This window comes from Silurus meridionalis, chromosome 25 (assembly GCF_014805685.1).
Source record: "Silurus meridionalis isolate SWU-2019-XX chromosome 25, ASM1480568v1, whole genome shotgun sequence".
NCBI lineage: Eukaryota > Metazoa > Chordata > Actinopteri > Siluriformes > Siluridae > Silurus > Silurus meridionalis.
The window spans coordinates 9,554,771-9,568,105 of record NC_060908.1 but is presented as its reverse complement, the minus strand read 5'-3'; the positions used below and the strand labels follow the sequence as shown (position 1 = coordinate 9,568,105).

At 39.9% G+C, this 13,335-nt stretch overlaps 1 non-coding gene across 1 annotated transcript; it reads left to right on the top strand.

The window, feature by feature from the left end:
• The first annotated feature begins 3,072 nt into the window (after nucleotides 1-3,072).
• On the top strand, nucleotides 3,073-3,144 carry trnak-cuu. Its single transcript has one exon. It is a non-coding gene; the product is annotated as a tRNA-Lys (tRNA).
• Nucleotides 3,145-13,335: the final 10,191 nt, after the last annotated feature.

Genomic DNA, 13,335 nt, shown 5'->3' with positions numbered 1-13,335 from the left:
CAGCACCATTTTGACAGAAAACAGTAGAGGAGGGAGTTGTGGTGCGGGAGCAATAAGGGGTCACTACAAGGTAGTATCACCACTCAGGCCTCATTTGTCTTACCTATACTTTTGTCTTACCCTACCAACAGCCCCAAATTCCAAAGATGTAAATAAAAATAGAATGCAAAGCTTCACAAATCACATAAACCCACATTTTATTCACAACAGAACATAGAAAACATATGTCTGAATGTCAAATGTCTGAACTAAGGAAATGTGCCATTTTGAAAGATAAGGTAATTTATTTATTTGATGTCTGCAACATACTTTAAAAAAGTTGGGACAAGGCCATGTTTTTTTCTACCGATTAGCATGCTGTCTTTTTAGTTGAAGAAATGCTTGGACTGCAGGCAGGACTCAAACAGACTACTACAAAGCCAGGCTGTTGTTAAAGATGCAGTATATGATTTAGCATTGTCATGCCAAAATATGCAAGGACTTCCCTGAATAACACTACAATTTGGATGGAAGCATTTGTTGCTCTAAAACTTGTTTCTACATTTCAGCATTGACTATGCCTTTCCAGATGTGAAAGCTGCCCATTTAATAGGCGCTAATGCATCCCCATCAGAGATGCAGTCTTTGTGGTGAACAAGCCTGGTGGTCCTCCTCTTTAGTCCAGAAGATGCAGCATCACGTTTGCAAAAAGAATGTCAAATTTTAATTTGTCTGACCACAGAACAATTTTCAACTTCGCCTCAGTCCACTTTAAATGAACATTGGCTCAGAGAAGATGGTGGCATTTCTGGATTATGTTCACACATGGCTTCTTCTTTGTATGATAGAGCTTTAGCCTGCATTTGTAGAGGACACAGAAAACTGTGTTCACAGATAATGATTTCTGGAGGAGTTTCTGAAACCATGCTGTGATTTCCATCGATCCATTGCAGATTCATGCCTGTTTTTTAATACAGTGTTGCCTGGGGGCCTGAAGATCTATATTGATTTTCACCCTTGTCCCTTGCACACAGAGCTTTCTCCAGATTCTCTGAATCTTTTGGCGATATTATGTACCGTTAATAATATTCAAAGACTTCACACTTTTAAGTTGGGGTACATTATTCTGAAATTGTTTTTGAAATTTCTAGGCACAGGTTTTCGGAGATTAGCAAACCTCTACCCTCTAGAGACTCTGTCTCTCTCTCTTTTTATACAGAATAATGCTACTGACCTGTTGCCATATAACCTAATTTATTGGAAAATGTTCATCCAGCTGTCTTTTTAGTACCACTAACTTTTCCTGCCTTTTATTGTTCCATCCCTTTCAGATGTGATTCAGCCATCAAAAACCTGAATGAGCATGCTGATTGAGCAAGACTAAATGCAAATAAACTGACTGAGCGTGCCAAATCTTAGTCCATTCAGGACATCAGATCAATTTGTAGAAGTTTCTGCCAAAGAGTTGCCACCAATTGTGAGAGCAGCACTGGAAACAAACGTCTCACTGTACATTTGGTGGCCACAATCAAGACTAACATAATTGCTAAATTATATGAGTGTGGGCAGGGTGTGCAGACAGTATATATACACAGTGGAACCCGGTTATGTCGATGTCCTAGGGGGTTGCCAAAAAGCATCGAGGTAACCGATGTTCGAGATAAACGAAAATCAAAATGGCGGCAATATATTAACGTGCTTGAAATTTCTTTATGTACATGATGTGCGTTAATAAATGAGAATGTGCATGCACGTGTTTTTGAAGGGTTTTTTTACACAACAGCGTTGCCGCGATTTGTTTGATGAAGGCATGCTATAAAAATACAAACAGTACATGTTTATCTGTCAGGAATCCACCTGCCACGCCATGTTGGTTCACGGCGGTCGTTGTGTACAGCAATGTATGTACAGCATGAGATATAATGTACAGCAGGAGGTATAACATTTGGAAATTGAACAATTGCTAAACATACTGGCAGAGAGAATGAAATGTTAGCACTTGACTTGTGATAACAATCCAGTTAGGCTAGCTATGAACTATAAATGTTAACAACTTAACATGTTTTTTCAGATAGCATTATAGATGGCGAGGTGTTTGGAGATAAGGGGTGTGTACAGAAGACCCGTTGTATGCTGAATTACCTTAGTAGGTTCAACAGTAAACAACTGATAAAATGAAGGAGATCCACTCATCTGCATTACCCATGTGTGGCAGCGATTCGTGAATGGAGGGTGGAGCCGGACGAAACCAGCGGTAAGACTAGACCTGTAACTGATGAGACTATTCAGTGCACTGTTTCAGTCTGGTAATGGCAATAAAAAGGTGAAAGAAAGCCTCTTGGGGAGAGAGAGACACCTTAAGCAGAGGACAGTTTAAGGGTCGCCGAACGGTGACTGGGAGCGGGTTCCTGGATGGGTGTAGAGGAAAAACGTGCAGGACAGTGAGAGAGTGTGCGAGCACTGGCGTTAGTAAAATTTGGAACTGAATAAATCTTTGCTTGATGAACCATTAACTGTTTTTCTTTCTTCCAGCCCAGAACCCAAAGATCTCCCACACCATGCTTAGCCACAGGCACAGTAGTCAGAGAAGTGAGCAGGGGCCCCTGTTTGTTTGTTAGCAGAGTCCAGATAATGTTATTACATCAGTGTATCTAGATTGTATGAAGAGTATCTAGAGATCAAGCATGCCACTGATACATATTCACAGGCTTCAAAGTCACTACAAGACTGTTGATGGGATGTTCCAAGCAGAGCCAAATTTGGCAAGAGGAGTAAGTGTTGAACACATCAAGCATCAAAAATAATTCATAGCTTTTTTAATAACAGTGATATTTACTGCATTTATCAATTAAGAGGGATTTAATAGAGCAATGTGGAAAAGGTGTATAATTAATAGGAAGCCAAAAAAATAAAAATAAAATTTCATGCCAATTCACACCATTTTAAGCATTATGCAAGTCTCACAAAGATATATGCTTCCATTTTCTCAAATAACAACTTCATAAAAGTTTACTACCTTATTTAAATTAGATGTAGAATAAATAAACTGTAGATGCTTTTATTTATAAACGTTATTTAAAATATTCTCCCGGTTCCCTGGTGGTCTAGTGGTTAGGATGCGATGCTCTTAACGCTGCGGCCCGGGTTCGATCCCCGGTCAGGGAACCAACCCCAGCCACGCTTAGTGGCGGTCCCAAGCCCGGATAAATAGGGAGAGTTGCATTAAAAAGGGCATCCGACGTAAAAACATGTGCCAAATCAAACATGCGGACGGTCTGTTGTGGCGACCCCTGATGGGAAAAGCCGAAAGAAAGTAGTATTTAAAATATTCTCCCATTTATAACTTAAAAAAAGTACAACAAAATCTCCAACTGTATTAATTACAAGTATTAGCTTATATTATTTTGCCCCTTTTTCCACAATGTATCTCAAGCAAGTAGTTACATTTTGCTCGACAAATGCTTTTTATTTAGCAACTTTGCTCTATCTGAACTGTGTACATTATATTCTAGCTTTAGTATTTAGCACCAGGAGCTCAACAGACAAAAAAATGTCTTGTTCAATGCTCCAAAACATATCCTTCCTTCCAGCATCAGAACCCTCCATTAAACCACTGCAGTCCACATACACCAATCCAGCATCCACATATCTAGTTCTGACACACACACATATATATATATATATATATATATATATATATATATATATATATATATATATATATATATATATATATATATATATATATATATTCCTCTTTCTCATTTCCTCTCAATCTCATTTCATCTCCCTACACTCGCTTTTGCCACCTCCTTCTTTCCACTCTCCCTCGTTTACTTTTTATGAAGCTGTGGTCAGCTTCTCTTTCCCTCAACACCTCCCTTCCCCCATCTATCTCTGCCTGACGCTTACTCTTATTCACGTCTATCTATTTTCTCTCAGTCTATTTCTCACCTGCACCCTTTTAGTCCCCCCCTCTCTATCATGTTTCTTCCTTTTTAGTGTCTCTCCCCCTCCCTGCTTCAACCTCTTCCACTCTAAAACCCCTGCGGTGGTGTACTCCCACCCACTCTCTCTGACACTGACACACAGAGACGGCAGTGTGTGTGTGTGTGTGTGTGTGTGTGTGTGTGTGTGTGTAGACAGCATCGCTCTCCCATCACCACAGACAGGGTGACTTCAGCGGGAAAGAATTTTCTCTCTCTCTCTCTCTCTCTCTCTCTCTCTCTCTCTCTCTCTCTCTGTCTCTCTCTCTTACACACACACACACACACACACACACACACACACACACACACACACACTCTTTTCCCAGAGCCTCTGCTCTCTCCTCAGACACACACACACAGAAATGGATACATGGACATATTCATGTGAGCACGTGCACACACGCACACGGACAAATGCGAACACACACACACACACGCACACGCATGTACCGAAATTGATTTGTGCCTCTTCACACTTTGAGTATTTATATACTCAACCTATATTCAAATATAATGCAAGCAATACAAAAGCAGTACTCTAATACAACTGCAGTAAAAAAAACAAAAAATCTACATTAATTTCGAAGTTAGTCACAAGCAAGGTCTGCTTTATAAAACATATTACAATACTAAGGTCACATATTAAGTGCATTTCATATACCACTTCATATAAACAAACTATATTCAATGCTAGCTTAAAATGGCCATGCTAGGTTTTTGTCCACTAGAGGGGGAAGCAGTGCTATAGCTTGCATTTTACTATAATACTTAGCTTGTGATTATAAACATGGATAGGCAATTCATTCGCGACATTACTGCAGTAGCTAGACAGAAAGGAATTATAATGTTCAGCCAATATACTTTTTACAGCAGACAATGTCCAAGGCTGCATCTGATGTTTTGTGGGCCCTAAGTCACTTTCTACTTGTACCTTAGTACAAACAATCCTGTCCATATAACAGTCAATATAATTGAATGGTAGCAGTATCAACTTAATTTTTATCACACACACACACACACACACACACACACACACACACACACACACACACACTCTCTCTCTCTCTCTCTCTCTCTCTCTCTCTCTCTCTCCAATACATGCAGTAGTCATACACAACAGGAAATCGGAATCCTGTGACATTCTTAGGCCTTTATCCCAAATTGCGTTTGACCACTGGACACCAGGAGATGTAGTTAGTGAAGAAATCAAAACTGTCAGGTTCTGAACATCCAAACATTTCCCTGTCCTGTCCTGGATCTGAATTTGAAATGTGTGACAGTGCAAAATATTCCCTGAAGAGCGAAATGGCAGGGTGATTCCCACTGTCATCATCGAGGCCCTCAGGGCATCAACAATGCTAATGATGACAGTGGAAATCACTGCAATTTTCCTTAAATGATTTAAAAGCATTCTTAGCAAAGGTACAAATATGTAAAGTGTATGGAAGTACATAACTTAAATATTACTTGAGTTGACACAATATCAAGATCAATTATGGTTAATTATCTATGTTAGTATTTACATTCTGAATTAAGAAGTTTGTAGCAGTTACAAAAAATAACTTGTGTAGCTAAAATTCTACTGCAATTTGTCTGCCATTATATTGTAAAGTCATTGTTGTATCACAGAAATTAAACTCTTATTAAATGCTTTGATTTTAATTAAAATATTTTTGAGTATGCTGGAGTCAACTTTTCCAAAGAAAATCTCCTTGGTTCACTTTAATCTGGATACATTTAAAAGACATCCTGTTCTTTACATTTTGGCCTTTTGTCCACACTGAGATGGCATTTTGTCCAGCAAAAACCTCAATCAGTGGATTTTAAATGCCATTTTCATGCTATAGTGAGGACTTAGACAGTGGAAACATTCAGAAACAGTGAGCCATTTAACTCAAAACAACTCAAAAGAAGATGGCTGCTCCCATTAGGGGTCACCACAGCAGATCCTCTACATATTACTTTGACCTCTACATCTGCCTCTTTCAAACCACACCCTGCATGTCTTCCCTCACCACATCCATAAAGCTTTTCCTTGACCTTCTTCTTTTCGTCTTTCCTGGTGGCACCATCCTAAGCATTCTTCAACCAAAATACCCCATGTCCCTCATCTGCACATGTCCAAACCCTCTCAATCGGGTGACTCTCACTTTGTCCCCAAAACGTCCTACATACACGGTCCCTCTAATAAACTCATTACTAATCCTGTCCATCCTTGTCACTCCTAATGAAAATCTCAGCATCTTCTGCTCTGCCACCTCCAACTCCACCTCCTCTTTTAGTCAATGCCACTGCCTCTAAACCGCACAACATAGCAGGTTTTACCACAGACCTATAAACTTTTTCTTTCACTCTTGCAGATACCCGTCCTGCACCACCCTCACATACTTCTCTGCCACACCAGACTTCTTTATACAATGTAACAACTCCTCTCTTAGCACCTTGTTGTACTTTTTCCCTAAATCCACAGACACACAATGCAACTCTTTCGCGCCTTCTCCATCAACATTCTTAAAGCAAATATTGTGTCTGTAGTGTCTTCCTTGGCATGAAACGGTCAACTCCACTCCAGACCTCTGCAGAGGGTGTCGCTCCACCTCAGGTCCGTCCCTGGCCTTCCCCTGAAACTTAACAATGCGGGCCTGTCCAAGTCTCCCCCCCTCCCTGCCTCCTCCTTCGGCTCTCGACAGGTGGCGAGACACTCCTCGGAGTGTCCTGTCCTGCCTGGCGAGGCTGGATCCTCCTGCCATACCCCTTCCGCAGCTCTCTCTCAGCCGCTCCCGGTGCTAATCGCCCACACCTGCCCTTTATAAGTTCCCGTTCCGACTTCACTCACAGTCGGATGTACTTGGTCATGTTAGTGATCCTCCGGATTCCAGACCTCCAGCATTCCAGTTACGGTTCGTAACTCTTCTGAACATTGGTATTGTTTCTGAACGTTAAATTAAACAATGATTGAGTAACTCCCATTTCCTTTGCTTGGTCACTGCCATGGCATATATAACCACCAGCAGCTCTGTGATGTCATTATGGAGGAGTGAAAGAGGATCCCAGCAGCAACCTGTGCAGCTCTGGTGAATTACATGCCCAGGAGGATTATGGCAGTGCTTGATAACAATGATGCTCACACAAAATACTGACACACTGGACACAGTTTTGACATGTTCGCTTAGGGTGTACTCACTTTTGTTGACAGCTATTTTGTCAATAATGGGTGTAAGCTCAGTTATTTTCAGAGAACAGTAAATCTTTTTTATCTCATTTATGCTCAAATGCTGGACAGTTGCACAAAGCATTTCACTGCATGTCGTACTCTGTATTATTTATGTGTATGTGACAAATAAAATTAGATTTGAATTTGATTTGATTTTAATCTGTACTTCTATACAAGCTGCACATTGGCTACCCTAAAGTACAAAAAAATATCATTTCTATAGTATTGTCCCTTAAGAACATATAATGAAATGTTGCCTCTACTTCTACTCCTGCTTACTTTTCTCTTCTCTCTGTCGATCCTGACTCCGTTTTGCCAACCTCTCCTCCTTGTGCTTTTCTACACTTCCTCATTCCACCACCACATCTCATCGTCTTCTTTTTTCTTTTGTCACACCATTACCTTCCTAGATACACTGTCCCCTGCCAACACCTTACAGTCTCCAATCTCCTTCAAGTTGCATCTACCGCATAGAATATAGTCCACGTGTGTGCAACTTCCTCCACTCTTATGCGTCACCCTATGCCCCTCTTTCTTATTCAAATATGTGGTTACCAGTGCCATTTCTATCTTTTTTAGCAAAATCTACCACCATCTGCCCTTCCACATTCCTCTCCTTAAGGCCATACCTACCCATCACCTCCTCATTACCTCTGTTCCTTTCACCAGCATGCCCATTGATGTCCATTGATTTTCCTAGGTTTACTTTCCACCACTTCATCTAACTCACTCCAGAATGTTTCCCTCTCCTTCACCTCACAACCCACTTATTGAGCATAACCACTAATGACATTTATCATCACCCCTTTAACTTCCAGCTTCACGTTCATCACTCTATCAGAAACTCTCTTTACCTACATTACATTCTTACTGTACTCTTCCTTCAGGATCACCCCTACACCATTTCTCTTACTATCCGCACCATGATAGAACAGTTTACCACTCAATGTTCCTATCCTTACTACCCTTCCCTTCGTCTCCTGAACATGTCTACCTTTCTCCGCTAAATATCAAAAATTCCAAATCTAAATCTTTATCTGTCTATTTAAAAACAAGGTGCTTTTTCATAGCAAAAACTGGGAATGTTTCGCAGGCATCATTTCTTTTAATACATGTACAGTGTAAAAATGTGTTTTAGAAGTTTCAGTGTGGACAAGCACTTTTGGAAAATGTTTGTAAATGCTAGTGTAAGCGAAAAGCATTTAAAAAAGAAAATTCATCTTTCAGATGTGTCCAGAATAACATAGATATAGCCTGAGATGACACAAGTAAGAAAACCATTCTCTTTTGTGCGATTCCAGATTGTAGGATACATCATTACTTTTTCACATCCGAAAATTATAGTCAACAGTGCAAAATGTGTTGAATGAATGTTCGTTATGAGCATATTTTAAATAAGGTTACATGTTCAGGTGAGATTATCCACCAAAGCCACACTGAGACTGGACATAAATAGTTTTTGTGCAAATCTTTAGCTTATTCATGAGATGTCCACAAAGGCAGTAATTAATAAAAAAAAGTGCAGCAACTCCAAGCAGAATTAGAGCACATGGATAAATCAGGTAGGCCTAGAAGGTGGGAGGTACAGAAGTAGAAGTGTTTCAATATCTGCCCGAGAGAGATAGAGAGAGAGAAAAAAGATAGAGACAGTTCTAAGATATTAGGAGTGCAAGAAAGTAAATCCAGAAAGTATTAATGAGGATACTTTGCAACATCCAATTTAGGAATAATGTAAAAAAACAAAACAAAAAAACCCCGAATATACTATTCGCACACTTCTGCAGTAAAACCAAGGCAGTACATCTGATTCTGGCAGATCCATGCTTCTGAAAATGCTACTGATGTTCCTTATATGACCATGAACAAATGCTAAGTTTCCTCCCTTGATATTCTTAGCAAGGGCTCCAATATAGCTGCCTTATTAGTATTTTATTTAATAGTTTTTGTCTCTTTCCACTTTCTGAAAGCATGCTCATTTGTGTTGTAGTCAGGTTATTGACTCAGACATTTATGAACATTTGATTTCTTTGGTTTAAGAAATTCTTAGATTGCTTTTATTACAAACCCAATTCCAAAAAAGTTGGGACACTGTACAAAAAATTTGAATAAAAACAGAATGCAATGATTTTGTTCACCGACAATGTTTTCTGGAAGTATTCCTGAGCACATGTTGGAATTTCCATTACAGTAGCATTCCTGTATGTGATGCAGTGCCGTCTAAGGCCCCGAAGATCATGGGCATCCAGTATGGTTTTCCGGCCTTGACCCTTATGCACAGAGATTTTTTCAGATTCTCTGAATCTTTGGATGATATTATGCACTGTAGATGATGATAACTTCAATCTCTTTGCAATTTTTCTCTGAGAAACTGCTTTCTGATTTTGCTCCACTATTTTTCGCTGCAGCATTGGGGGAATTGGTGAGTCTCTGCCCATCTTGACTTCTGAGAGACACTGCCACTCTAAAAGGCTCTTTTTATACCCAATCATGTTGACAATTGACCTAATAAATTGCAAATTGGTCCTCCAGCTGTTCCGGCCTCTTAACCTTTTAACTTTTCCAGCCTCTTATTGCTACCTGTACTTTTTTGGACTGTGTAGCTCTCTATGTTCTATTGGGAATAAAATATAAGTTTATGAGATTTGTAAATTATTGCATTCCTTTTTTATTCACAATTTGTACAGTGTCCCAACTTCTTTGGAATCGGGTTTGTGCATTTTGGTTTATTATCCGTTGTACTGTCAAAGTATTTCTATCGGCAAAGCTTATAGACTTCAGAATTCATTCTGCTATCAGCAGCCACATCATAATAATAAATGTATAACTGATTATTAGAAGCAACATTCATCCCAGTTCTATTGACAGCCATTTACATGCCATAACACATAGTCTCCACTATATTAGACATTTGTGCTAGACTTTGGATCATTGGCTCTTCCTTTCTTATTCTTAATTTTTATTATCTTCCCATCATTCTGGAACAACTTACACATGCATTAGACCTGGGCAGGCTTTTTTAAAATAAAGTTTGTCCTTACTGTTCTGGAGTGTTATCAGGGGTTTGCATCCTTATTTACATAAATGAAAGCATCTTGTGATGATTCTTGACTTGGTTGATGTTGTATAGAAAAAAATACTTTTTTAGTTGTCTTCTGTGGTGTTCCAGGGCTTTTGGTAATGTTGAGCTCACCAGCACATTTCTTAATTTTAGGAATGTAGCAAATTGTTGATTTGGACATTCCTAAAGTTATTGCTTTGCCTCTGAAAGTTCTGATTTTCTTTTACTGTTTTGTTTTGGCCTTCTTCACTGCACTGACACTTTTTTGGAGCATATAGTGAGAGTTCTAGAGTTCACAGCTCATGTTCAAACCACACGTGAGGGTTTCCTGGACTGTTCTGTATGACACACGGACAATGGCAGCAGTGTTGTGAATTGTTCTCAGACAATCATCATGCAGAAGCTCTGTTTACAAGGAAGTACTTTATTTAGCTACATTCAAAAACTACTTTTACCTCCCAGCATACCTGCCACTTCTGGAACATGTCCTGGAAGTCTTCTTGAAGAAGTGTGTCAAGCACCTTCAGCAATTTGCGCTGGCTCTCCATAATGGTGTCAAAATGTGGTCATAATAGCACCAGTTGCACAGCTCCTGATGTACACAGGACGATGTCTTTTGTCACACTGACTTATCAGTCAGTGGTCCCTGTGACTGTCCATGCAGCACCTTGTGCTGACATCTGTTGGTGTGTTATAACACTAAGATCAAAACCTTTTGATAGTACACCTATTTCAGCACCATTTTAAGATATCTTCTCAAGGGACATTTATCATGTTCATGTTTTAGTCTGCTTGACAGGACCATACAAATTTGTGTTTCCTGTTTTAGAGTAGTTTAGCAAAGAACTTTTTAAGTTTTTGGGAATTAGAATTGGTAACACCCTGAAACTGAATTACAATATTGTAGCCAGGGTCATACAAAGGTTTTCCAAGACAAATTCCACTTGAAACAGGCCTCACAATGGTCAATCAAAAAATTTGAGTCCTCATGGTGTGCGTCAGGTGCAGAAGTTTATTTAAAAAAAACAGACGCATGAGTGCTGCCAGCATTGCTTTAGAGGTTGCAGAAGCGGATGGCCTGCTTGTCAATTGCTCCGACCATACACCACACGCTGCAAAAAGTTGGTTTGAATGTTTGTGGTCCCATAAGAAAGCCCTATTCTGTAGCTGTGTCACAAGAAAGCCTGCAAATAGTTTGCTAAATACAAACTGTCCAAGAGCTGGAAACATGTCCTGTGATCTGATGAGATTAAGATAAACTTGTTTGGCTCAGATGGTGTCCAGCATGTGTGGTGAGTAGTACTAAGAAAACGATTCCAAACACACTGGCAAGATGACAACTGCCTTGCTAAAGGTGATGGAGAGGCCATGTATGTCTCCAGCCCTGAACCCTATTGAGCACCTGGGGGGCATCCTTAAGCCGAAGGTGGAGAAGCACCATGTGTATGACATCCAGCAGCTCTGTGTCATTATGGAGGAGTGGAAGAGGATCCCAGCAGCAACCTGTGCAGCTCTGGTGAATTACATACCCAGGAAGATTACAGCGGTGTTGGATAACAATGGTGCTAACACAAAATAATGACACTTTGGACAGTTTTGACGTTCACTTAGGGTGTACTCAGTTTTGTTGCCAGCTATTTTGACAATAATAGGTGTTTGCTGAGTTCTTTTTTAGAGGACTGTAAATCTGTACTGCTATACTATCTGCACATTGGCTAGTCAATAAGCTTTTATTTTCATTTCATATATAGCTGACGCAGTACATAGTGAAATTAGACATTGTTTCTCCAGAACCCTGGTGCTACATCACACAACATAGAGCTACATCACACAGCATAGAGCTACATACAGAACACAAAGCTAAAGACTAAAGTAAGTGTCCTCGCCACATAAAGTGCAATGTGTGTAACTGAGTGCAAACAGTGCAGACAACAAAAGACAGTGTGGGACAAATATACAAAACACAAAATAGTGCAGATCAGTAAACCTACTGTAACATGTTATACGGTACAGTTTGCAAAAGAGAACTATAAACAAAAGTGTATTTGTAAACATGAACACAATGTTATGCAAAAACAGCACAATAAAAACCCACAACACGGTGTAGTCACTTTTGAGAGATGCTAAATATTTTGGAGTGGAATCTGGGTTGAGGCTGCCTGTAATTTCTTACACACAAGTTGATGTGAATTTCACGTAGAAAAGACTAGATATTCACAGGCATACAACAACCTTTTGTCAGTTATACATATATAGTACTCATAAACATAGTGATATACATGCTTCAGGTATGTACACTTTTTAACCAGGGTTCAAATCATGGCACCTTGCACTCATAATGACCATGGCTACTGATACTCAGGTTGGCCACTTATACTCTCTGTTAAAGAAAATGTATTGCTAGCAGCACATGACAGCAACCAGCATACACAAAGTAAATCAATACTGCTATACAAGCTGTACATTGACTGAATTAGGTCCAAGTTTCATTTCTGTAGTATTGTCGCTTGAGAAGATGGTTGCTAAATGTGTTGGGTGTACTTTTGAAAATTAGCTCAGGTCCCTCCCATTTCACGTCATCATTGCTGTGATATTTCTTGACAGGAGTCTACCTTTGGAAATATTTATTGATTGGACATGTTCTGGAAAGGCACACACTACTCTATAGAAGTCATCATGCTGCCTGTTGAGAGAGAGGGGATGGCTACAAAAAAATGAGCTGCACTGAAGATTCCCTAAAAGCACACTGGCCTCCATAATTCTCAAAGGGAAAAAGTGTGGCACAACCAAGACTCTTCCAAGAGCTGGTTGCATGGCTATACTGAGCAATCGGGGAGAAGGGCTTTAGTAAGAGGGGTGACCAAGTATAGAGCCCAGGAGAGACCAAGAGAGGTGACAGTATAGAGATGGTTCATGTATAGAGATAGAAGAAAGTTCCAGAAGCACAACTATCACTGTAGCCCTTCACTGATCTGGGCTTTATGGCAGAGTGGCTAGACAGAAGCCTCTCTTTGGTGCAAAACCCATGGAAGATACTGAAGGACTCTCAGACTGTGTGAAACAAAAATCTCTGGTCTGATGAGACCAAGATTGAA